This window comes from Mastigoproctus giganteus, chromosome 3 (assembly GCF_048544385.1).
Source record: "Mastigoproctus giganteus isolate SK-2022 chromosome 3, ASM4854438v1, whole genome shotgun sequence".
NCBI classification, from domain to species: Eukaryota; Metazoa; Arthropoda; class Arachnida; order Uropygi; family Thelyphonidae; genus Mastigoproctus; species Mastigoproctus giganteus.
Window position 1 is genome coordinate 228,647,288 of NC_143577.1, and position 24,364 is coordinate 228,671,651.

Consider the following 24,364-nt stretch of genomic DNA (forward strand, 5'->3'; position numbering starts at 1 on the left):
AGATCACCACACAGGTGCCTAGTCTCCAGCCACTGCAATTTGCAGAACTTGAGCCTCTCTTGGTAAGAGGATCCCTTCATTCCCCTCACCTATCTTGTTGCCCTTCTCTGTACATGCTCAAGCAAATCTACATCCTTCCTAAAATGAGGCCTCCAGACCCGCAGGCAGTACTGAAGGCTTGGCCTGACCATTGCCTTATACAGAGGGACAATCACTTTTTCCTGCTAGCAAAATTCCTATATAATCATTGACAAAACCCCATGACCTGCCCTGGCAGCCTGTCTGCATTGCTCAGAAAACTTCATATCTGACTGCACAATTACTCCCACGTCTTTTTAATTTTCTACCACCTTAAGTGTAGTACCACATAGTTTGTACATTTCTTTCGGGTTACTTCTATCCATATGCAGTACTTTGCATTTGTCAAGGTTAAACTTCAGTTGCCACTTCTTAGCCCATCTGCCCAAATTTTCTAGAATCTGTTGCAGTAGCACACTGCCATTACTATCATTAACAACCCTACCAGCCTTTGTATCATCTGGAAACTTCGACACTAAGCCTGATATACCTTCATCAATATTATTGATAAATATACAAAACAACAGTGGACCCAACACCGAACCCTGTGGGACTCCACTAATAACATTAGTCCACGAAGAGCAGCACCCATTGATTACCACCTTCTGTCTTCTCCCACTCAACCATCCTTTTATCCATTGCAGCAACTTACCCTTAATACCATTCTGCTCCAATTTGTGCAGTAGTCTTCCATGCGCAAGTGTCAAAAGCTTTCCTGAAATCCAAGTATATGATATAAAAATTATTTTTTGCATCCAGTTCCTTTGTAACCAAATCATAACATCCTATCAAATTTGTCAGACAAGACTTTCCCTTAACAAACCCATGCTGTGTCCGAATTATTGCTGCACTCTTGTCTAGATGATCCTGCAATACATCTTTAACCAGTGACTCCATTATTTTACCCAGAACAGAAGTTAAACTGGTCTGTAATTACTCGTGTCACCCTTCAATCCCCCTTTGTGAACTGGGGATACACTTGCATATCTCAAGTCCGTGGGGGAACTCCCGAGTCCAAGGATGCTCTCATAATTATGGCTAAGGGTTTGTTTACTTCCTTTGCCACCTCTAATATAACTGGATAGATCCCGTCCACCCCAGCCGACTTATGTTTAACTTCAACAATTTCTCCTCCACTTTGCTCTCAGTTATTACAAAATCATTAAGCACCCTGCTACAATTTGATAACCTTCTGCCATTTTCAAACCTTAATGACTCCTCATGTGTGAATGTAGATGCAAAATACTCATTCAGTTTGTTTGCTATCCGAGCAGGATCAACAGTCGAACCATCAATATCAAGTGGACCAATCAGATTCATCCCCTTCCTTTTAGAGTTTATATAAGTAAAGAAATCCTTGCTGTTTTTTTTAGCATCCTTTGCCAAATATTTCTCGTAATCTGCCTTCGCCTGCCTAACCTCCTTTGTGACTTTATTACAGACTAGCTTATATCTGCCATAGGCTTCTGTGTTGCCTGTTAATTTATATACATCCCATGCATTTTTCTTCTCTCCACGAGTCTTATTAGTTCTTATGATGTTCATTTAGGCTGAAATTTTTAACAGTATTTCTTAATTGGAAGAAAATTCCTAGTGGCCTTCACAATTACCTCTTGGAATGATTCCCATTTAGAATTGGCTGTTGGTAATATCATCAGTTGGTTCTACAGTATGGAATTTAAGAATCTCAGAGCACTGTAGTCACCTTTACGAAAACAAAAACCCTTTCCTCATGATGGTAGTGACATCTTTAAGTGAATCCCACATCAGTACATAGTGATCACTGCCACTTGGTGGTTCTTTAATCTGCAAATTCTTAATGCATGAATAATCACTGTTGATAATCAAATCAAGAGTATTACTCCCTCTGGTTGCTTCCCGAACATGTTGCTGTAGAAAACAATCATCCAATAAATCCACAAGTCTTACTAGTGTGCGAGTGACCAACCCACAAGTTCCAGTCAATATCTGGGAAGTTAAAATCACCCATTATAAGACATTCTGATTTACTAGCCCACTCTATTTCTCTGTACAATTGTTCATTGTACTCATTTGAGTCATTAGGCCTATAACACACTTCTACTCTTATTTTTGCAAAAGCAAAAATAAGAGTAGAAGCGTGTCACACCAAACTGACCTGACTCAACAGTACACTGTCCATCTGTATCAACTGGATGCACTTCTTTTGATTTTATGTTTTTCTCAATTAACAGCATAACACCTCCTTTTCTATCCATCCTTTCTGTACACTTACTCCCCAAATTCCAATTCTGCATTCCTAATATCTGTGTGACACCACATCTCTGATATCCCAACAATATCTGCCTTTGATGTCTTGACCAACACTTCAAATTCAAGTAAGCAAGTATGTGCCGAATCCTTATGTCGTAAGCAGGTAAGCCAGTATGCATAAATCTTTTGTGATTTCTTGTATCTGAGGAAACTTATAAATTAAGTGCAAATTGTTAATCAGAAAAAAAAAAAATGCCTTAGCAACTTAGACAACTGTTTGTTTAACAGTTAACATCTTCCTGTAGCTCCATCTATGAAGTGAATGTTGAACTATTCTCATTTGTACTACAAAACTGGCCTGTTCCATAAAATGAAACTATTCAGAATATTTAAATTTTAACAACTTTGTGCACATCTAGGAAGAAATAGCTTCTATTTGAGACCACTTTCATCCGGATCAGTTAAGCCCATCATTCACACTGACTCTCGAAAGAAAATGCCTTCCATATTAAATATACACACTGTCTCTATTTGGCAGTAGGCACGTATGGGTCACAAAATTATACTGACTGTTAATTTCTTTTTCCTTTTGTAAGTTCCTCTGACATTGTGCTATCCAGAGAAGATCCAAAATCATGGTTTATATGAAACTGAATGTAACACCCACTGACTGTTGACAAGCACCCACTACCTGTTGACAAGTAAACTGTTATTTATGTTTCACTTCCTTTGCAAACTTGAACTTTCTTTTGTCCTTTCCACAGCAGCATTGTGGGAAACACAGTAATCTATAATGGTTGAATCTGTCAAGAGGAGCACTTGTGGAAGAACAGTAGTGCCATGGTTTGGTGAGAAACAGTGATCTCAAGAGATCCAATGCACTGGAATAGCCAATTTTCTAACTGCTGCAGGTATTAGTATATGCACCAGACAACCTCTCAAAGACTCCAAAACATCTGTACAGTCTTGTTGACAACACTCCTTAAGTTAGGACTTAATGACTTTAAAAAATGCTAGGCATCACCCAGCCCAGCAGTTGGCACAAAATGTTTTCTTGGATGACAATGATTTCCAGTAAAAATGTTTGATGGTTTTATTTGTAGGCTGTACAGGTAACACCACAGTCTTCAGAATCTGCATCTATTCCATCACCTATAACAATCCATATCAAAAGGCCTTTGTCACCTAGCTCACAAATGCATTTTATTATTAGTAGTACAGACATATGATGCAAGAAAGCAAACTTGTAAAGCATCAGTAAAAAAAAAAAAAAAAAAAAAGTGACACCATGTAATACAAATATTGACACAACAACACTGTCAATAATTTGTACTGCACTTTTTGTTGACCTCTTCAAAATGAAGAGATCAACCAAAAGCGCAGTACAAATTATTGACACCCTCCCTCCACCTTTCTTCCACAGATGCACACAAAACAATGTTTATTTACTACTCAAGAAAACTTAACCAGTAAATTTACTGGTCAAGGATTTATTAGATACTAGTGTTTTCTACAGCATGTTAGAGAGGCAACAAGAAACAATACATGATCTAATTATCAGCAGCAGTTTTTTGTGCATTAAGAATCTACAGGTAAGAGACCCTCTAGGTAGTAGTGATCACAGTGTGCTGATATGAACTTAAGACAATACCGCTGTCAATGGTAAAGGGATGGACTTGGTAGAAATAAAGGGTAACTACAGTGGTCTTAGATAGTTTTGAAATTCTATATAGTGGGACCATATGATGATGTTAACAACAGCACAGCAAATTCTAAATGGAAGCATTCAGGGAAGTAATAATAGGAGCTACTAGGCTTTTCATATCAACTGAGAAATGCTATTCCATGCTTAGACCTAAATGGATATCAAATGAACTGATGAGATTTGTGGCAGAGAAAAGTGCATGGGATATATATCTCATTGGGTGATATAGAAGATATATGGTAAAAAATAAACTAGCATATAATCAAGTCATAAAAGAGGTAGAAGGTTAGGCAAGCTAAAGGAGATTACAAAAAAAAAAGTCTGGCAAAAAAGAATACAAAGAAAAGCAACAGACTTCTTTACTTATATTAACAGTAGTAGAAGGAGTTGAATAGCACAGGTCCCAGTAATGTTGATTGTTTAATTATTAATGATCCTGATCAGGTTGCTAGCGAACTGAATAGGCAGTCTGCATCTAAATTCAGACAACAAGGGTTCTTTAGAGAGGTGAATGCCAGAAGTACAAAATCTAACAGGAAGCCAAATCATTATGTTAAGTGAGAGGAAAGCTAAGCTAAGCTTTACCTATGATCTAGTGAAAGGAAAGTGGAAACAAAATTGAAGCTAAACATAAAAAACAAAACAAAAAAACATCTGAGGTGGATGGAATCTATACAGTTATATTAAGGTAGGTAACAAAGGAGGTAAATAAACCCTTAGCCATAATTATGACAGCATCTTTGGATTTAGGGGAAGTCCCTATGGACTGGAGATGTAAGAATGTATCCTAAATTCACAAATGAGGAATTTAAAGGTGAGATGAGCAATTATAGAATTGTTAGCTTAACTTCTGTTCCAGAGAAAATAATGGGGTCTCTGGTTAGAGAAGTAATGCAGGACCATCTAGACAGGAATGCAGTTATACTGCAAGCCACAGCATGGATTTGTTAAGGCCAATTTTGTCTGACCAATCCAATTGGATACTATAATGCAGTTGTTTGTTTGGGTTTTTTTTTTTTTTTTAGGAGCATTAGCAACTAAGGCCATATTGCTCTGGGAATATGGGGTGGTCATTCCCTTGACCTTTCTGCATCCTCTGTATCTGGTGGTGATGGGCTCGAACCGCGATCTAATCAAGAAGCGCGTGCTACGCACTGCTGCTCCTTCCCACCTGGCTACGGAAGCGCCTGTATGTATAATGTAGTAACAAAGGAACTGGATGAAAAAATAATAATTTTAATATCATATACTTGGATTTCTAGAAAGTTTTTGACACTGTTGCATATAAAAGACTGCTTTACAAATTGGAACAGTGTGGCATTAAGGGCAAGTTACTGCTCTGGATAAAGGGATGGTTGAGTAGAAGACAGTGGTTATTAATGGATACTGCTCTACATGGATTAATGTTATTAGCAGTTTCCCCAGGGTTCAGTGGTGGGCCCATTGTTTTCTATATTTATAATGATAGTGATGAAGGGGTATCAGACAATGTCTACATCTGCAGATAATACAAAGACTAGCAGGATAGTTAATCACACTAATCAGGGTATGCTACTGCAACAAGATCTAGACAAATTAGGCATATGGGCTATGAAGTGACAATTGAAGTTTAACATTGACAAATGCAAAGAACTTATATGGGTAGCAACAATCCCAGAGTTCATACCAACTGTATACCATACTCGTAGTAGTGAAAAATGAGACCTCAGGATAAATGTGCATTTACATGTGATGTTCTCTGAGCAGTGCAGACAGGCTGCCAGGGCAGCTTGCAGTTTTGTCAATAATATACAGGATCTTTGCTAGCAGGGATAAGGAAGTGATAATCCAATTGTACAAGGCAATGGTTAGGCCACATCTTAAGTACTGCATACAGGTGTGTAGACTTCATTTTAGGAATTATATAGATCTGCTAGAATGGGTACAGAAAAGGGCAATGAGATTGGTGAAGCCTTTATCGGTCTTGCTGATAAAGGCTTCAGTTCTGAAAATTACAGCATCTAAAGATTATGCACTTGCAAGATGATCTGATTGAGGTGTTAAGGCTTTGAATGGATTGAACAAGCTCAATGTTGATGCATTCTTCCTCAGACCACATGAGGCATAAATCAAATTGGGAAAAAAATGGTTACAGGATATATGTGCAGGAGGTTTGCCACCAGACAGCAGGTGGTTAATTGTTGAAACAAACTTCCATCTGTAGTTAGGGAGGTGGAAAATTCGAATAAATTCAAGGAAGAACTAGATAGATAAATTATTAGAGGTGGTGTTTTTTTTTTTGTTTTTTGCTGCTACTGCTTTAAGCATGCTTTCTTGCATCATATGCCACTACTACTAATAATAACAACACTCCTGCTTACCTGCCCTATTAATGGTAAAAAAGGAGAACTATAGGTTATCATCATGTTGAAACCCAAGTAGTAATTTCAGGCAATAAAAGTGAAATTTACACTGCATTCAGCATCATTTTAGATTTTTAAAATCATTTGTATAAATTTTTTACTAATACTTGATGGCATATTATACAGATTGGTTGTTTGTTTGGGTTTTAATGGCACATCAGCAACTAGAGCTATAATGTGCCAATGTTATACAGATTAGCTTCATAAAATACTTGAAGTGAATTGAATACTTCAATTCACCTGTGTAAAGTTTAGAATATATTTATTACTAATAGTTTAAAAATTGTTGCACGGATGTGGTTTTTTCCTCAACTTCATCACTGATTGCAATCGTTTCCAATTTCTAATGAAGATGAGGAGAAAACATCCACAATATGCAATTATTACAAAACTGAAGCCTTTTTTCAATTTGACAGTCAGTTATATATTTTGGGTGTTTTTGTGACAATGTAATAGCAAGTTTATCCCATCATAAAAGAAGTGGAAGAGAAAATATGAAATGCATTGGTTTTTAGGCTATTAGTAATAAATAATACTAAACTATATAGGTTAAGTGCTTTTATTTCAAGTATTTTACTTACGTACAAGTTAGTGCAACAGCATCATTTCTGTACGTAGCCAACTACTTAAGTACAGTTGTGCCCCCGTAGCCACTGATTCAGTTATCCATGGTTAATCACAGAAAAAAAAAAAAATTAACACTTACTACTCGCGTGTCCAATAACAATGCTTCCCTTTATTTTTTACCATGTTGATTTTAAATCGAATAGCTTCCCTTTATTTTATACAATGTCACGTATGGTTTGTTCACCAACATTATAATGGTTCTTTAGAGATTTAACTGATGCACCGTTTTCAAACTTTTGAATAATTTGTAGTTTTTGTTTAATTCAAAAGCACAACTCTTGCGTTTGCCATCATTTTCGCGATTTCTAAACAAAAAAAAAAAAATAAATTATATATATATATTCCGACATCCCTAACATAAATAATGAAACAAAATTTGTCCTTTTGCGGTGCAAAAGAACACAACAATCGATGCGACACTAAATCAAACTAAACATTTGGTCTTGAAGTGTCCTGGTTAATCCAATCCCGGTAAATAAACCGAGAGTCTGCTGTACTTTATTATTACCGTATTTAAAATGTTGGTAATGTCTTACTGTGTGTTTAATTATCAATTAAACTTTATTATACGTATGTATGTATATACAAGATATATCACGCTATATATGGGGTCAGCAGGTGTTCACTTATATCAGCGGTTTCAGCCATCCATGGTAGGTCTTGAAACGTATCCCCCCGCAGATACGGGGGTCCTACTGTAATTATGAATTGGCATCATTTAAGTATATCTCATATTGTGAATACATTCACAACAAGTTACCATGATATTGCACTACCTCAAATAAGTAATGCTTCACCATAGGAGAAGATTGTTACTTATTCTCAGCAGATACCACCACCCATACGGCACAGTTTCAGAGCTTATTGGCTCCTCATCAATGGGTGGGCAGGTACCCTGGTGTTGCAATGATGACAACCCAGTTGCAAAGTATAACTCCACAATATGAGAGATGCCTGATGGTGTAAGGTAATTAAGGCTAGAGCCTCAGGGTACAAAAGAACTTGTTTTGTAACCTGAGGCTCTAGACTTAAATTATATAGTAATTAAAGTATTTTGATATTAGAAGTGGTGCCATTTGTGGCAGGCTGGCCACGAGAGATTAGATCTTTTGAAGCAGCATATTTTGATTGCTGTCATTAACACCGTGTCCACCTTTGTATAATCAAACTGAAATACCTAAATTAATAAATATCATTGGAAAGTAAGGGATAACCCTGTGATAACCCACTCATCACATAGTCCGTGAAGAGTAGTGCAGTGATTATTTATAACTGCTTTGTCTCCTTACATTTACTGTCCCTCTATCCAAAGTAATAACTTACTCCTAATTCTACACTGCTCCAATTTATAGTTTTGCAGCCCTTTTAACTACAGAAGTGAGAGTCCATGACATTTCCTAACAGCATGCACAATTGCAAATAATTTTACACATTTTTCTTTTAAATTTTAGCTCTATGCCTAAAACTGCCAAAGCATTCAATTTGACTGTTTGTAAACTTTCGATAAAAGCAACCTTTTTTAATACAGTTAATGTTTTTGCATTTATTTACCTTGTGGCAAACATTTGTGAATCACCCTATGGTTTGTGTAAGTACATGCCCAGATGAAGATGTCTGCACATCTGTGCAAGTGTAGAAATCACTACTACATATTATTGTCCCATGCCATTTAGTTTAGTGTAGGTGAAACTTTATACATGGAAATGTACTTCAATTTTTACTGTGCTAGTTTGACTGCATTACTAAAATGGGACAATCTCATCTTGTGGTCTTACCCAAGAGCAGATTCAAAAATATCTAGATGAATTAGAACAGCTATCTCAAAGTGAGTCTAGAGAGTAGAGTGGAGATGAATTTAGAGAAGAAAGTGACAAATAGATTCTTAACAAAAGAGGCAAGGTATCTAGTAGTAGCGAAAATACTTTTGATCCTTTTACATCAGCTGATACTGTAGATGGTAATACACAGCATCATAATTGTGAAAAAGGTCTTTCAGTGGGCAGCAAACATACTTCTAAATCTGGACACATACAGGTTATAAAAGTTATAAAATGATGTGGTCCTTCAGCTGGACATACACTACAAAGGAACATAATTAACAATAACAGTGGGCCAGCTCCTTATGCAAGAAGAAATGTGTGTACAGCTTCTGCAGTAAGTGTTTCATTTATTTGTAGACACTTCAATGATAAACACATACAATGGACTGAAATCAAAGCATGAAGACAAAGGATAATAATAAGTCTACATTCAATCAAGAATTTGATGCTTTTATCACTGTACTTTTAGCTCATGGAGCATACAGTGCTAGAAATTTAGAACTAGATAGTTTTTTGGTCAACTTTATGAGGACTCTTCAAGGAAGGAATGCCCAGGAAATGATATTATAGTGAATTAGCTTGAGCTTCAAAAATATGGTGCACGTTTATTGACAATTGTAATGCTTGCTATATACACAGAGCAAATATTACGATAGATGAGCAGCTATTTCTGACTAAAGCTAGATGCTAATTTACCCAGTATATGGCAAAAACCAGACAAATTTGGTATAAACTTTTGGTTGGCAGCTGACACAACTTCAAAATATCTGCTGAATGGCTTTCCTTATTTGAGGAAAAACAATATGCACCAGCTATTCATGATGATATACCTTCATCAATGATATTGATGAAGGTATATCAGGCTTAGTGTCAAAGTTTCCAGATGATACAAAGGCTGGCAGGGTTGTTATAATAACAGTGTGCTACTGCAACAGCATCTAGAAAATTTGGGCAGATGGGCTGAGAAGTGGCAACTGAAGTTTAATATTGACAAATGCAAAGTACTGCATATGGGTAGTAGTAACCCCAGATGAATGTACGAACTATGTGGTACTACACTTAGGGTGGTAGAAAATGAAAGACGTGGGAGTAATTGTGCAGTCAGATATGAAGTTTTCTGAGCAATGCAGACAGGCTGCCAGGGCAGGTCATGGGGTTTTGTCAATGATATATAGGAATTTTGCTAGCAGGAAAAAGTGATTGTCCCTCTGTATAAGGCAATGGTCGAGCCACACCTTGAGTACTGCGTACAGGTCTGGAGGTCTCATTTTAGGAAGGATGTAGAGTTGCTCGAGCATGTACAGAGAAAGGCAACAAGATTGGTGAGGGGAGCAAAGGGGTCCTCTTACCAAGAAAGGCTTAAGTTCTACAAATTGCAGTGGCTGGAGACTAGGCACCTGGGAGATAATCTGATTGAGGCATATAAGGCCTTGAATGGGTTAAGCATTCTGATGGAACTCTTCTGCTTGCGCGGATTATGAACCTGAGGGGGGGGGGCATACATTCAAATTGAGGAAAGACAGTTATAGACTAGATGTGTGGAAATTTGCCTTTGGCCAGCAGGTGGTTAATTGCTGGAACAAACTTCCATCTGTTACTGTGGAAGTTGATAGCTGAAATAAATTCAAGGAGGAACTGGACAAACTTTTAGAGGGAATGGTTGTGTGAAATTGTTTTTTTGGCTGATGCTACATAAGCTCATAATGCTTGCTTGCATCACATGCCGCTATTATTACTACTACTACTTTCTGAATATGTAGTCCTAACTAATGGAACCATTTTGAATTGAGGTAGAAATTTAACTGCTGATAAGTTCTTTGCCAAGGAAATTAGCAAAAAAAAAAAAAAAAAAAAAAAAAAAAACACGGAGCAATTATAGTATAATTGCATCCATAAAAAAAGGCAGAATTATATTCCACTTTAATTTCAAACTTGATTACACTCCAACAAATTATCAGGACAAAGCAAATAAATGTCATAACATGGAGTACATTTTAAACAAGTGTTGCAATAAGCAATGGTATAAAGAAGCTTGACACAGTACTATATTACAATGAAACAAAGTATGAGGTTGATGTTTTAGGCCAAATGGCTAAAAAAAATTCAACAAAAGCAGGTTGGTGTAGACAACTAGTTCACATCTTTCATAATATATCTTACAGTAATCTTAAATACTTCAACACCTCAATCTGATAGAGGTATTTAAGGCTTCGAATGAAATGAGTAAGTTAAATGCTGATGGTATCTTTCCTCAAGCTCAGAAAACATGTGGGGTGGGGGGTAGAAATGAGGAAGAATGGTTGCAGAACAGATGTATGAAAATTTGCCTTAAGCTAGCTAGTAGACTGTTGGCGAAGAGGATAGTTTGAATAATTTTAAGGAAGAATTAGATAAATTCTTAGAAGATATGGACAGGTGTGTGTTTTTTTTTTTTGCTGTATAAGCTTATAGGTATTAGTATAGCCACACTCAATGGCTATATTAATACCTATTTGTATTCAACAAACAGGCCAACAGAACGTGATCCTTTGGAAGTTCCCAGGGGTAGATACCTTCCGATATTGTCTTTGTAGTTCCCCTAATCCTAGATTTTTAGGATGTCCTTTGCCTAATAATAGGTATCATTATTTGCTTTAGGGTTTGCATATAGGTGTAAACCCCCTAAAGCAACTGGTGCCATTCCAGACTGCAGTTGTGCTTCCCAGCACAAGTACTGACAGTTGCTTATTAATTTCTTTTTGTTATTTTGCAATATTAAAAATTATTTGGAGAAAGGCAACATTAACAGCTTACTACAGGTACAGCAATTTCCAGTAAATGGTATAAGTATTTAATTTGATTAATCAAATGTATACTGTACTTTTGCTCCAACTACTATTTCTGTAAATGCAGACATACAGGGCTTTTCCCGAGAGACTTGAAAATCTACAAGTCCCAATACTAGACCAAAAGTGATAGCATATTAAACTTCTCCAAAACAATCCCTAACAATTCATCAAAAGACCATTAAGGTACAGTTATTAGGACCAATTTAGGGACAATAATTGTACCTTGATCTAGTGCACATTAGCCACTCTGGTGAACTCCTTGTCCAGTGAGACATCAGATTGGCATAGTCTTTCTCTAGCATCCTGAATTGGGCAAGGAGTTTGCCGGGCTGGCTGACATGCACTTGATCAAGGTACAGTTTCAGGGGACATAAAAATTTGAACAACACCTTACAGTCATTCCCCGCTCCACAACTCAGTGCTAGGACCCAGGTACAGTCTATGAAGTCACCAGCAAATGCCACAAGTCCTACACGAGCCATAATGTCAAAAATGAAAAGGTTGCAGGATGGGCACATGCAAACCAAATATAATAGCCTCCAACTTATATTTACAGCACCTTAAACTTAAAGGCACCCAAACTTTTTGTGACAGAAAAACACTGGAGCAGAAGATACTTAAATGGAAAATAATGTTGCCTTTGAATTCCCCTCCCCAAAATGGCTATACTTTTTAAAAAATTATCCCTTTCATTCAGCCTTCCTTTTCTACTCTTTTCATTCACCCCAGATGATCAAAGAAGGAAGAACAGGAATTGTCATATCTGGATCCATCAATACCAACAATTCTAGGTCTAGCAGCATATGGGCATTCCCTCCTCCACAGTTTGTAGGTCTGCTAGATTCACAAAAAAGCTCTTTCCAGCATAACCTTGAACAGCTGGCTTCTGCGTGGATATCCTCCAATATAAATGACCAAGATGCTTTCTCCAATAAGTACAAAGGCTGAACAATAACCTTTGCCTCAGAGCAATTATCATTCTATTTTGTTCTTTACTATGTTCAAGATGCAACTCTACAGTTCAGTGAGCATTGTAAACAATTTTAGTATTTAACCAATTTAATATTAACTAATGTAATATGATAGAACAAAAAAAAAATTTTAATTCCACAAGTCTCAGTACAGAAGATTATAATGTACACCTCAAATATTTAAATTATACTGCACAGGAAAGCCATTAAAATGTTTTGTATCCACACAGCATAGTATATTGTCAGTATTTTATAAAAATTAAAACATGCCTACTCTAGAAGTCAACTACTAAACAGGCAACACCAATAAAATTAAAAAGCAAACTATACTGCAATTTAGGAAATTTGGTATACTCAAAAAAGTAACAAGTGAAGGAATTTTTAACAAATTAAAATTCCTAATATACATTAGGATTAAAATTACTGATTAAGATAAGACATTCCTAGAATTCCTTAACAAATTGTACATGTGAAATTCACAGCAGGCCAAATGAAACAAACAATACCACCAGATTTGTGCAACCTTTGACATTATTCTTCCAGTCACATAGCTCCCTGAGGAGCTGTTGTGGCCACCAACAAATTCCTCCCAATGCATTGATTGTATGCTATATGAGCAGCATTGCAAAGTGTCATTCCTGGAAGTTCACTGATTCCATTCTTCCACCTAGTTGCAGGTCTTCCTCTGCACCTATTCCCCTCGGTTTTTCCTTATATTATATTCAACAGAAAGTTTTCCCTTCTTACTGTATGACCAAAAAACTTGAGTTTTCTTTTGTTGATGCTATGAAGAAAATTTTAGGCCTGCCAATTTTATTCAATACCCACTCATTTGTTCTTTGATCTAAGTAAGAAATAAGCAGTATTCTCCTGTAACACCACATTTCAAATGCCTCAATTTTCTTCCTGTCAACCCTTTTCAGATTCCGTCCTTCACATCCATAAGTGGCAACTGGAAAAATTAACGAATCAATGATTCTGTTTTGTCTTTAGGGGCAGATCATGATCTCTCCATAATTTTATCAGATCAGCAACCAATGTTTTAGCAATTGCCTGTCGTCTCTTTACATCATTTGAGCAGTCACTATTTTTATTTATTCTTGACCCTAAGTAATAAAATTCATCAACTTCTCCGATATCTTGCCCATTAACCTTCACTTTACTGGAACCGAGATTATCACCAATCACCATAATTTTAGTTTTACGCACATTCAGAAACAATCCTTTTTTCTTACTTGCTTCACATACTCTCCTCATAGTTTCTTTAAGATGATCCTTAGAATTACAAAGGCACAGTATCATCTGCATAACGAAGGTTGTTTATCTTTAATCCTCCAATTTTGATGCCAGTCTCCAAATCTTCCAAAGCTTCATGCATGATATCTTCAGCATAAAGATTAAAAAGGTGAGATTACAAAATACAGCCCTGCCTGACACCATTACCTATTATGAAAAAAGGTCAGGTGTTTCCCACGTTCATTCTCATAGTTCCTTCCTGTTCCTGGTAAATTAGCTTAATCAGCTGAATTATGTGGATTGGGAAACCCATATTAGTCATCGTTTCCGATAGTTTCTCATGTTGAACACAATCAGATGCTTTTGCATAATCTATAACGACTGGAACATTGAATTCTTTGCATTTTTCAATAATCAGTCGTAGACTTAAGATCTAATCTCTGGTTCCTCTACCCCTTCTGAAACCTGCTTGCTCTTCTGGCATTTCTTCAAGTTTTCTTGAGATTCTGTTCAATATGATTTTAAGAAGAATCTTGCTAGCGTGAGAAATTAGGCTAATAGTCCTGTAATTTCGGATCTCTTTTTTTGGTAAGGAGATGAAAGTTGATTTCTTCCAATCTGATGGCCACCGTCCTGTTTCCCAAATTTTTACAATCATTTTATGAAAAAAACTCAGTGCCCTTCACACCTGTTTTTTTTTTTTTTTTTTTTTTTTTTTGTTAGTTGTTGGTGCATTGGCTTCTGTGGCCATATTGCACCTCCCAAGGTTTTTGCATTTTCTACTCTGATCCAAGCCCGAGACGGGATTCGAACCCGCAACCTTTGGGTTGCCAGGCAGGCATTTTACCCGCCCAACCTTCACACCTGTAGCTTTAATCAATTCCAGGTGATGCCATACGTTAGTTCTCTGATAGCTTTTCAACTTCTTCCTTCAGTGGTACTGTTCATGATTACATGCTTGAAAAGGGAGTGGCAGATAATTAGTGCCACCCCCTTTTCATTTATTTATGAAATTCTTTTTCATAAATAAATGAAAAGGGGGTTTACGTTTTTTCCAGAATACTGTGAGCAGCTTGGAAGAGCTGCTCACAGTATTCTTTCCACCTTCCTTTGATTGTGTTCTCCTCTGTTAATTTCCCCTTTGGAGTCCTTAATTACATTAAGTTTTGGTCGGAACTTTTGTCTTAAACACTAAAAAGATGTCTGATTACATCAGACATCTTTTTTAGTGTTATTTCGTTTGTTGTGGTATCAGATTTCTTTGCAGTTCTTCTCTGTTCAATAGGCTTAAGTGGCTTCTGTAATCCAAGGCTTCCTGATCTTTTACCTTTCTCTAATGTGTCAATTTGCTGAATCCTTAATGCTTTTTGTATTTTCCTACATTTCCTCAGGCAGCATATAGTCATCTAGTTCTAATAGATCTTGAAAACGATTGCCTGTTTCAAGCATATAATCGTTTGTAATATTTTCTACATCCAATCGTCTAGGGAAACCTTATTCATGATCTTTTTCAGCTTCAGCTTGAGAATGATGTGGAGTAGCTGATGATCACTGCCACAATCTGCTCCAGGAAGTGTTTTTGCTGTGATTACACTGGAATGCCACCTTTGCTGCATAAGGATATAATCGATCCGATTCCTTGTTTTATGATCAGGAGATTCCCATGTGTAGAGCGCTTTCTCGGGTGCTGCTGAAAGCAGATGTTACATATGACAAGACTGTTCAGATGACAAAATTCAATTAAACTTTCACCCTGCTCATTTCTAGTGCCAAGCCCAAACCTACCACATTCTGGACCAGAAGAAACTGTCTTGCCTAATTTTGCATTAAAATCACCCATGAGTATCAAAACATCCTTTTTTTTGGGACCAGATCAAGAGCTGAATGGAGATTTTCATAATAAACGTCCATATCTTTGTCTGTGGATGTCTGTGCATATGCAACTAAAATTGTGAGATTTACTGGCTGGCTCTGAAGTCTAACTGTCATCATTCTACTATTAATAGGATTTTATCCAAGAAGAGACCTTGAACATTCCTTATTCAAAATGACAGCGACTCCATGTTCTTTTACTTGATCACTTGCAGAAAAAAACAACCAAAAACCCATTTCCAGTTTTGAAATGACCTTGTCCTGTCCACATGACTTTGGTTGCTCCTAAAATGTCAATTTCATTGATGGCCACATCCATCTTGTGGTCTTTTAAACTTTTTACATTCCCTTCTTTCTTAAATTTAATTTTGCAGGGCACACAGTGGCATCCGGGATCTGGGTAACAGCAGTTTTTGGAGTTGTTTTTGTTATGGTCTCTGTGACACAACATGGGCGATTTTGACATACTTGTTGGAATATCAAATACAGTAAAACATCGGTTATCCCAAAGTCAGTAATCCAGAACATCAGTTATCCTGAATAATTTGGATGGTTGATTTTTCTTTTTTTTATTAATGGTAGTATTTGAGACAAGTGTTTATTAGGTCTGTTTTTTTTTTCACTTCGTATATCTGGTGAAATGTTGGATTAGGAAACCACGAGTGACAGAGTTTAGTCATTTGCTTCTGTAAACCCAATTTTCCATGGCATTTTTTCCCCCCTCTTCCTTTGATATTATGTTGAGTTCAGCTCCAGATTCAGTAAGAATAATATCAGCCCGAAACTGTGTGATTATTTTTATATTTTTTAGGGTAAAATATCAATGAAAAGAAACAGCACTGAAATGGGCAGAAAATAGGAAAATTTGATATTAAGGAACTTGAGATTTAGTAGCAAAAAAAAAGTCTCACTAGACAATCACACATTTTAAAAAATTACTTCAAATTTTTATGTAGAAGTTATTATTTATTTAAATAAATTCAGTTTTTTTAACGCATAATAAGCATAACTTATTAAAACGTTCGAGCAATTTACTGAATGTCAAAATAATTTTATGGATTTATTAAGCTGTTATTCTGATAGACTTAATTTATAAATTAAATGCCAAAGAGTTTGTTTACTTTGAAAATTATAAAACATCTATAATAATGTATAGTTCAGTCAGGTAATTAATATATCCAAAGATTTGCATCCTCAATGAACTATCCTGTGTGAATTTTTAGTACTGTAGTCACCTTTAACACCTTTGTTTTTGAGCTGATAATCAGATAAACCCTTCCCTTTACCCTTGATGGTAGTTACATCTTTAAGTAAATCCACATCAGTATGCTGTAATCAATGCCACCTAGTGGTTCCTTTATCTACAAGTTCTTAATGCATGAATAATCACTGCTGATAGCAAGAGTATTATTCCCTCTGGTTGCCCCTCAAACATGTTGCCGTAGAAAACAATCCGATAAATACACAAGTCTTGCTAGTGTGCGAGTGACCAATCCACAAGTTCCAGTCAATATCTGGGAAGTTAAAATCTCCCATTATAAGACCTGATTTATTGGCCCACTATTTCTCTGTACAGTTGTTTGTTGTATTCTTCAGTCATTAGGCCTATCTGTCATTGTGGAAGTTGATAACTTAAATAAATTCAAGGAAGAACTAGACAAACTCTTGGAGCAAATGAATGGGTGAAATGGGAAGTTTTTTTTTTTGGCTGATATGCTTCTACTAATGTTATAACAAATTACCTATGCTCAATTTTGCTTTCCCAATGCTTATGTCACACCAAACTGACTCAACATTGCACTGTCCACCCATGTTAACTGGATGCACTTCCTTAGATTGTGTTTCTAGACAGGATAGGAAGGGTATCCCGTCTATCCTTTTTGCACACATTGTACTCCCCAGGTTCCAATTCTGCCTTCCTTATATCTGCATGACACCATGTCTCTAATATCCCAACAATGTCTGACTTTGTCTTGACCAGCACCTCAAATTCATTTACTATACTCCTAGCATTGGTGTACATGCAAATATACATGCACCTGTTCTTACTCTTAGTTACCCTAACACAGCCCATGTATTTACTTGTTCCATGACGATTCCCAGCAGTCCTTGAAATCCCCAGCATCCAGCTTACTCCGATAGAAGCAGTGCAAGAATCACTTAACTGGCTGCTGATTGGCAAATGCCACAATTGTTGAGTCATATCCTGCTGATGAGAATTAAAGATTTGTGATACCGATTTTAATGTGGAAGAAGTAAAAATTAGGGAAAAAAAAAAAAAAGAGTTACGATTGTTTCATATCCCATTGATGAGAATTAAAGATTAATAGTTCTTGTTTTCAAAATAAAATCCTATATAAAAAAAAAAAACACTCAGAAAGTACAAACAACACTGGGTCAGTTGATGCCTAGCAAGTGTGAAGTATGGCTTGATAAATAATGAAAAGTGATGAAGAAATTGCTATTCCAATTAGTTATTTGAACTTTTTTAATCTGACTCTTTGTCAAGGGAAAGAGTAAGATTCTTATTCTTTCCCATGACAAGTCAAAGTTTAGGTCCCACTTCACAGAAATTTTGAAAGTTATTTGTGCATGTCAGACATCTGCTATAGCAAGTCTAGGCCACAGGTTTTCAGTGGCAGTTGGGATGTGTTTCCTCAGTCCCTGTACTTAGTTGCAGTACAAGAGTGATTATGGTTAACTGTTGTAATTTCACTTGGGCATACCCTCTTGCACCCTAATAAGTTTACATTTAAATATATCCATGCTTAAAAATTCAGTTAAAGAAAGGTTGTAACAGGTAAATATTATATTTGTAATTGCATAAATAATAATAAACATGTGATCAAATTCACAGGCTGACAAAGTGATCATGCCTCTTGATAAAAAAAAAAAAGTAGAATACATGGAATACGTAAGGGCTGATACATGGAGGGGAAAGAAGAGGAGATATAAAATTCAGTACTATTTTCATTTGTAATAATAAAATAATATTGAACTAATTGTAATGATATTACAATTAACTGTAAAAAGTAGTTGTGAAGATTTTATTTTTCTATACTGTACTCCCCCCTGACAAAAGAAATAAACACAACACGAATGAGGCGCCTCCGTAGCCAGGTGGGAAGGAGCAGCAGTGCGTAGCACACGCTTCTTGATTAGACCGGGGTTCGAGCCCGTCACCACTACATACGGAGGATGCGGAAAGGTCAGGGAATAACCACCGCATATCCCGGAGCAATATGGCCTTAGTTGCTAATGCTCCTAAAAACCAAATAACGAACGAACGAACAACACGAATGCTAGATCCATCCTTAAGTACACCAAACCAAATTTAAGGACACAGAGTACCCACTAAGTATTCTTTGTATCGCAGAGCTAAATCAATCCCCCATCCCCATAATTTATCTCCCCTAGAGATCATGGGGATGCAGAAAACTAATTGATCTCTAAAATAAAATCAACGCTGAAAGTAAAATATGATGGCATAAAGGAGATTAAAAGAAAATGTGACTATGGAATGCGTTGCAGATGGTTAAAATGCATTTAAAAACTATTTATAACAACTGTATGATAAATCTCAAGTATATACACTCTCAAGATGATTAATTTAAAAATATTAAGAGCTTTTTTTATTTTTAATATCATGATTTCTTTAAACTAACCCAGTCCATGTGCGTAATTGTCAAACCTTGTACAACGTGATAATCAACATTTGTCTGTGCTGGAAGAGTACTTTCCTGTATAACACTCAGCATCTCATGGCTACCTTCACAGTGTCTACTCTAAGAACTTCATTTCAGACTATACAATTAACCCCCCCCAATGGTATGTTACCCTGGGGTTAATGCTGTCCAAATACAGGCAGTTGAGGTATAGCATTGATAAATACAAGTATCTTGCATTTATCAGTGCTATACTTCAACTGCCACTTTACACCTCAACCCAATAGTTTATCCAGATCATATTGAAGTAGCAAACCCTGATTAATGTAATTAATCATTCCCCTGTTGCACCTTAAATAGAATACAGTCAATTGCATGGCATCTGTTAGATGTCCTTTTCTTTATTAAAAAAAAAATAAATAAATATAAATATATATATATTTAGTTTTTTTATTGAACTGAAAATGGTGTTTTTTATGACATTATTTTACTTTGTTTTTTGAAATTTATATTGCACAGAATGCATTTTTCCCCTTTCCATCCAGTAAATCCTCTCACTTACATTCTGCTATTCCATAAGTTAAGGGGTGGGGTTTCCAAACAGCAATTTAAGAAAATTGCATAGCATGGATAAAAAGATCCAACTTATAATATGGCATTGACAAATATTATCAATAATTCTTATCCCATCTATCTTTACAGGTAAGTGGGAGAGAAATTATGGCTACTAGGAATGTAGATTTAATTTTATTCCCAAAATTTAAAAAAAAAAAAAAATCAAAAGTGGCATGTGTCCTACACCAGGTAAAAATCTTAAGGGTTAATCACTCTGATAACCTTTGTACAATCAGAAAAATTAAAACTTAAAATACTTTAATATCCTTAACATATTCACTCTTTCCTCAAAATTGGATTTTTAATACATTTGGCAACCTTCACCAGAGGATGATTAATTCAGCCACAGTGAGAAGAAAGCCCAAAAATATCTCCTTTCCAACCAAAATTAACTAAATCCTGTGGTTTTCAATCCTAGATCAAGAAGATCATCAGAATAGTCACCAGCAAGAGCTTAATAAATATCAGAGACAGTAGTGGATAGGCAGCACTATACCCCGTGGAACCCCCACTCAACATTATTCTATAAAGGGCAGTGGCCATTTACAACTACTTTAAATGTCCCTTGATCCATAATAGTAACTTGTCCCTAATGCAACGCTGCTCCAATTTAAACAATAATCACTCACGTGGGACTGTATCAAAAGCTTTACTCAAATCTCAGTATCTGATTTGAAAATTTATTCTTTATATCTAGTTCCTTTGTGACTTCATCAGGTATGATTTCCCCCTTATTTCATTTTAACAGTTTTCCAAGTTCAAACCACACAGATCAAGAGAAGAGTCAAAATGCATAAGCATTTGCTATTCCACTAATTTAATTATTTATCACAAGTCTTGAAATACACATACAAATACACAAATGCACATTTTTAAATATCTATTGGAGTAGAGACTATACGAATTTTGGTATTCCTTCAGAATAGCTTTAACTTCAGATCTGCATCACTGACTATGCTACAATTCAAGAAACACTGCTAGTGAAAATCAGATCTCTCACTGTTAGTATACAAAGGACATTTTGGGGGAGGATGAGGAGTGCTTCAGTAATTTTAATATAAAATAATGAATAACAAACAAAACTGCCTTTATTTAAAATTGATTTTTTTCAAAAAAAATAAATAGTATATGAATGATGCAAAAAGTGCACCATGCACCCATTTATGTAACATTGTTAGCAGCCTGTTGTAATTACAAAAATCTTATCTGTTATTGTATCTCTTATTATAACGTCAAAATAATGGTGGCATTAATGAGCACAATTTTAAACAATTTATAACCTTTATTAAAAAAAATACTGAACACAAACAAATTACATGTTTACTTGGGCAAAGTTTTTTTTATGTAAACATGTTTTTTTTTTACAAGTTAGTCATTCAATAAACTAAATCAGAATTTATCCACCCCTCTTGAGTTAATTTTTATCATGTAATCAATCAAATGATAAAGATAGATAATTTTGTAATTGTCTCAGTTAAGAATGTATAACAAAAAAAAAAAAAAAAAAAAAATTTCAGTTAGGCCACTGGTTAATTAAAAATCCCCTCACAGTAAAATATTATACAAAACGTATACAATTCTACCAAATTTATAAATATCTGAAATACATAACAAAACTTAAATTATGAATTAACATATAAAACTATACTTATAAAATAATGTGCACATTGTACTTCCACTAACTATTAACTCATAGTACAGCTGAATACAATAGACCCAGAAGTACTGTATTCAACAAGAAAATAAAAGGCAATGGTTTAAAAAATAAAGTATGATTGAATGCTTGAAACAATCATTCTAAAGACAGGTTTTTTTATATTCTTGCTGTCCGATTATATGCATGTTCCCTAATGTTTCACAAAAGGAGGCTTAAGTCCCAGTTTCAAGAAGAAACCACATTTAAATGGAAGATTTATTTCAAGCACACCAACTATGAAATATAAAGATTTACATTAACCATGTGATAACATTAGTTCAAATCATATTCAAGACCAGCTCCGCCATGCAATTTGCCTTCCAGCAGAAGTAAAATGTCACTAGCATACTTGGTTGAGCAACTAATCCTAATTTTCAAACAATTAAAAAGTTCCTTATAATTACTAATAATATACTCATTAAAATTACATGTTTTCGTAAAAAAACCCAAATCCCATAAAAAATAAAACAATAAAAAAATGACATAACATCAAGCAGACTACAACACACATGGTAATCTGTACCAAATATACCTATGTGGCCAAATGCTCTATCCTGAATATTTTGTTCTGTTAAAATGGCAGCCTAATAACTACAATTCTTTTAAACATTAGTTCTGAGAGTTTCTGAAAGCCATCAGTTTATAAGTAACCTAAGCAGAATCTATTCGTGTGCTGTTATAGGCACAATCATTCAAATTGCAAGATTTTAGTTAGAAAGGCAATTAATGCTCTCACAGTCACAGTAATTACCATTTTCAACAGAAAAACAAGAAAAGTAGCATTTATACACTAAAACCAATTTAAAATATGGCAATATTTAAAAGTGAAAGCCTTATATATATATATATATATATATTTTTATATATTAGTGAAATACATAATTTTACTAATATAAAAGTTGGCAAAGCCTATTTTGATAGATTGGAATAAAAAAGAAAAGTAATAGAATAGAAAAAGGAAACCTTGTCAATCTCAAACCAACTAACCAGAAGAAAATAATGCAAATTTAAACTGAATAAAGCAAAAACTGCTGCAAATTTTTGCTTTATGCAGTTAAATGAACAACTTTTTTGTTACTTGCTTTAGTTCTCCCACCACCCGCAAAAAGCTAAATCAGAGAAGAGCAAATAATACCATATATAAACTTACTTCGGATACAAACCGATTACCGAATAACTGACTACAAGCACAATGGGATAAATTTAAATATTCACCATATCCACGAAAACAGCTTTGTTTGAAAGTTATTTCTTGTGTTTTTTTGTAGCCTTCTATATTATAAAAATCTGCAATATGCCAAAAAATGTCACACCCAAGAAACGCATTAAGGAGTTGATGCAGTGATCGTTTACATATCATACAATAAGCAGCACACCAATATGAGAGAGGAAACATTTTTAACTTAAAAAATTGGGAATTTAATTTTACAAAATGTGAAATAAAATTCCTAACCAGTCCGAATTTAGTAATTCTTACCTAATCTGGAACAATTGACTAATCAGATGTTTTTCGGCATGGCGTGGGAGGCATACCATCCGGGTCAGTAAGTACTAAATATCAAATGGCAATTAGAAAACATGGGGAATATCGAGTCTTTATGACTTTAGGAATGTGTTAAGATTGTTATTATGAAAACAATAAACACGTTAATTAATTTCTTGTTTATGTTTTTAAAACTTCCAACTTAGTTGGCACAAACTAAATAGGTTAATGGCATCTATTAAACGACAATGGAAATGCACAAAGAAGGAATAATATCATATTTAACGATCATAGGTCTCATACTTACCTTAAATGCACATAAAAAGGCTGGCTTTTCGCGAAGTCTTAAAATATCTTATTTTAATTTATTATCACAGGATGAGGGGCGATGTCTCCTTCTCTTCCTCAAATGGTGACGTCAAGATATACAGGCATGTTACATCATCAAAAGGTGAAAGAAAATTAATATTTTTATTTTAAAATAGACGTCAGTACTTGCAGCGCCTATTGTACAGAATTATACTTTTTAAAAATGATCAATTATGCAATTAAAAATTTGGAACTAATTACTGATGTGTATTTTTAAAAATATAACTAAATGTGTGAATCTCCTTTTCCCTCCAGCTGTTTGAACTGCAAATTCCCAGCATGCCATGCTTATTCCTCTTTGCCTTTCTTCTTGCGTTGGTTGTGTTGTGTGCTAGTGTGTGCGTTTTTGTTTTCTCGTTCTTCATGCTTTTATTTCTTTCGTAAGTTCCTATCCCCCTCTCTTCCTGATTTTATTTCTGTCTTCAATTCCTATTCTCTTTGCTTACTTTCATTCCTTTCTTCAATTCCTATTCTCTTTTCCTACTTTCATTCCTTTCTTCAGTTCCTATTCTCTTTTCCTACTTTCATTCCTTTCTTCAATTCTCACCCTGTTCTTCTTTTCTTTAATCAAATTTGTGTTCGTTATTTTCTTTTTTTTTAATAAATTTTACTTCACTCTGATCTTATTTGATCGAGTAAATCAGCATTGAGCTGTAAAATACTCGAAATGATAGCAAACGGGGAGTTTCTAGTTTCAGCACTAGTTGCTGAAACCGTGAGAATTTTTGGCCTTGTTCATGTTGGAAATGATGCTATAGAACGGAT

The 24,364-nt window shown here is 35.3% G+C and overlaps 1 protein-coding gene across 5 annotated transcripts in view; it reads right to left on the reverse strand.

Moving 5' to 3' along the window:
- The window catches only part of Rap1 (RAS oncogene family member Rap1), a 138,350-nt gene extending 114,703 nt beyond the window's left edge, over positions 1–23,647 (reverse strand). For 4 of the 5 annotated variants that reach the window (XM_090369676.1, XM_090369672.1, XM_090369673.1 and 1 more), the window contains exon 1: positions 23,538–23,647. The gene's annotated coding sequence lies outside the window, so the exon portion shown is untranslated. Of the gene's footprint in view, positions 1–22,897; positions 22,919–23,537 lie in introns of those variants that run through there. The other variant, XM_090369679.1, reaches the window with a different exon arrangement.
- Positions 23,648–24,364: the final 717 nt, after the last annotated feature.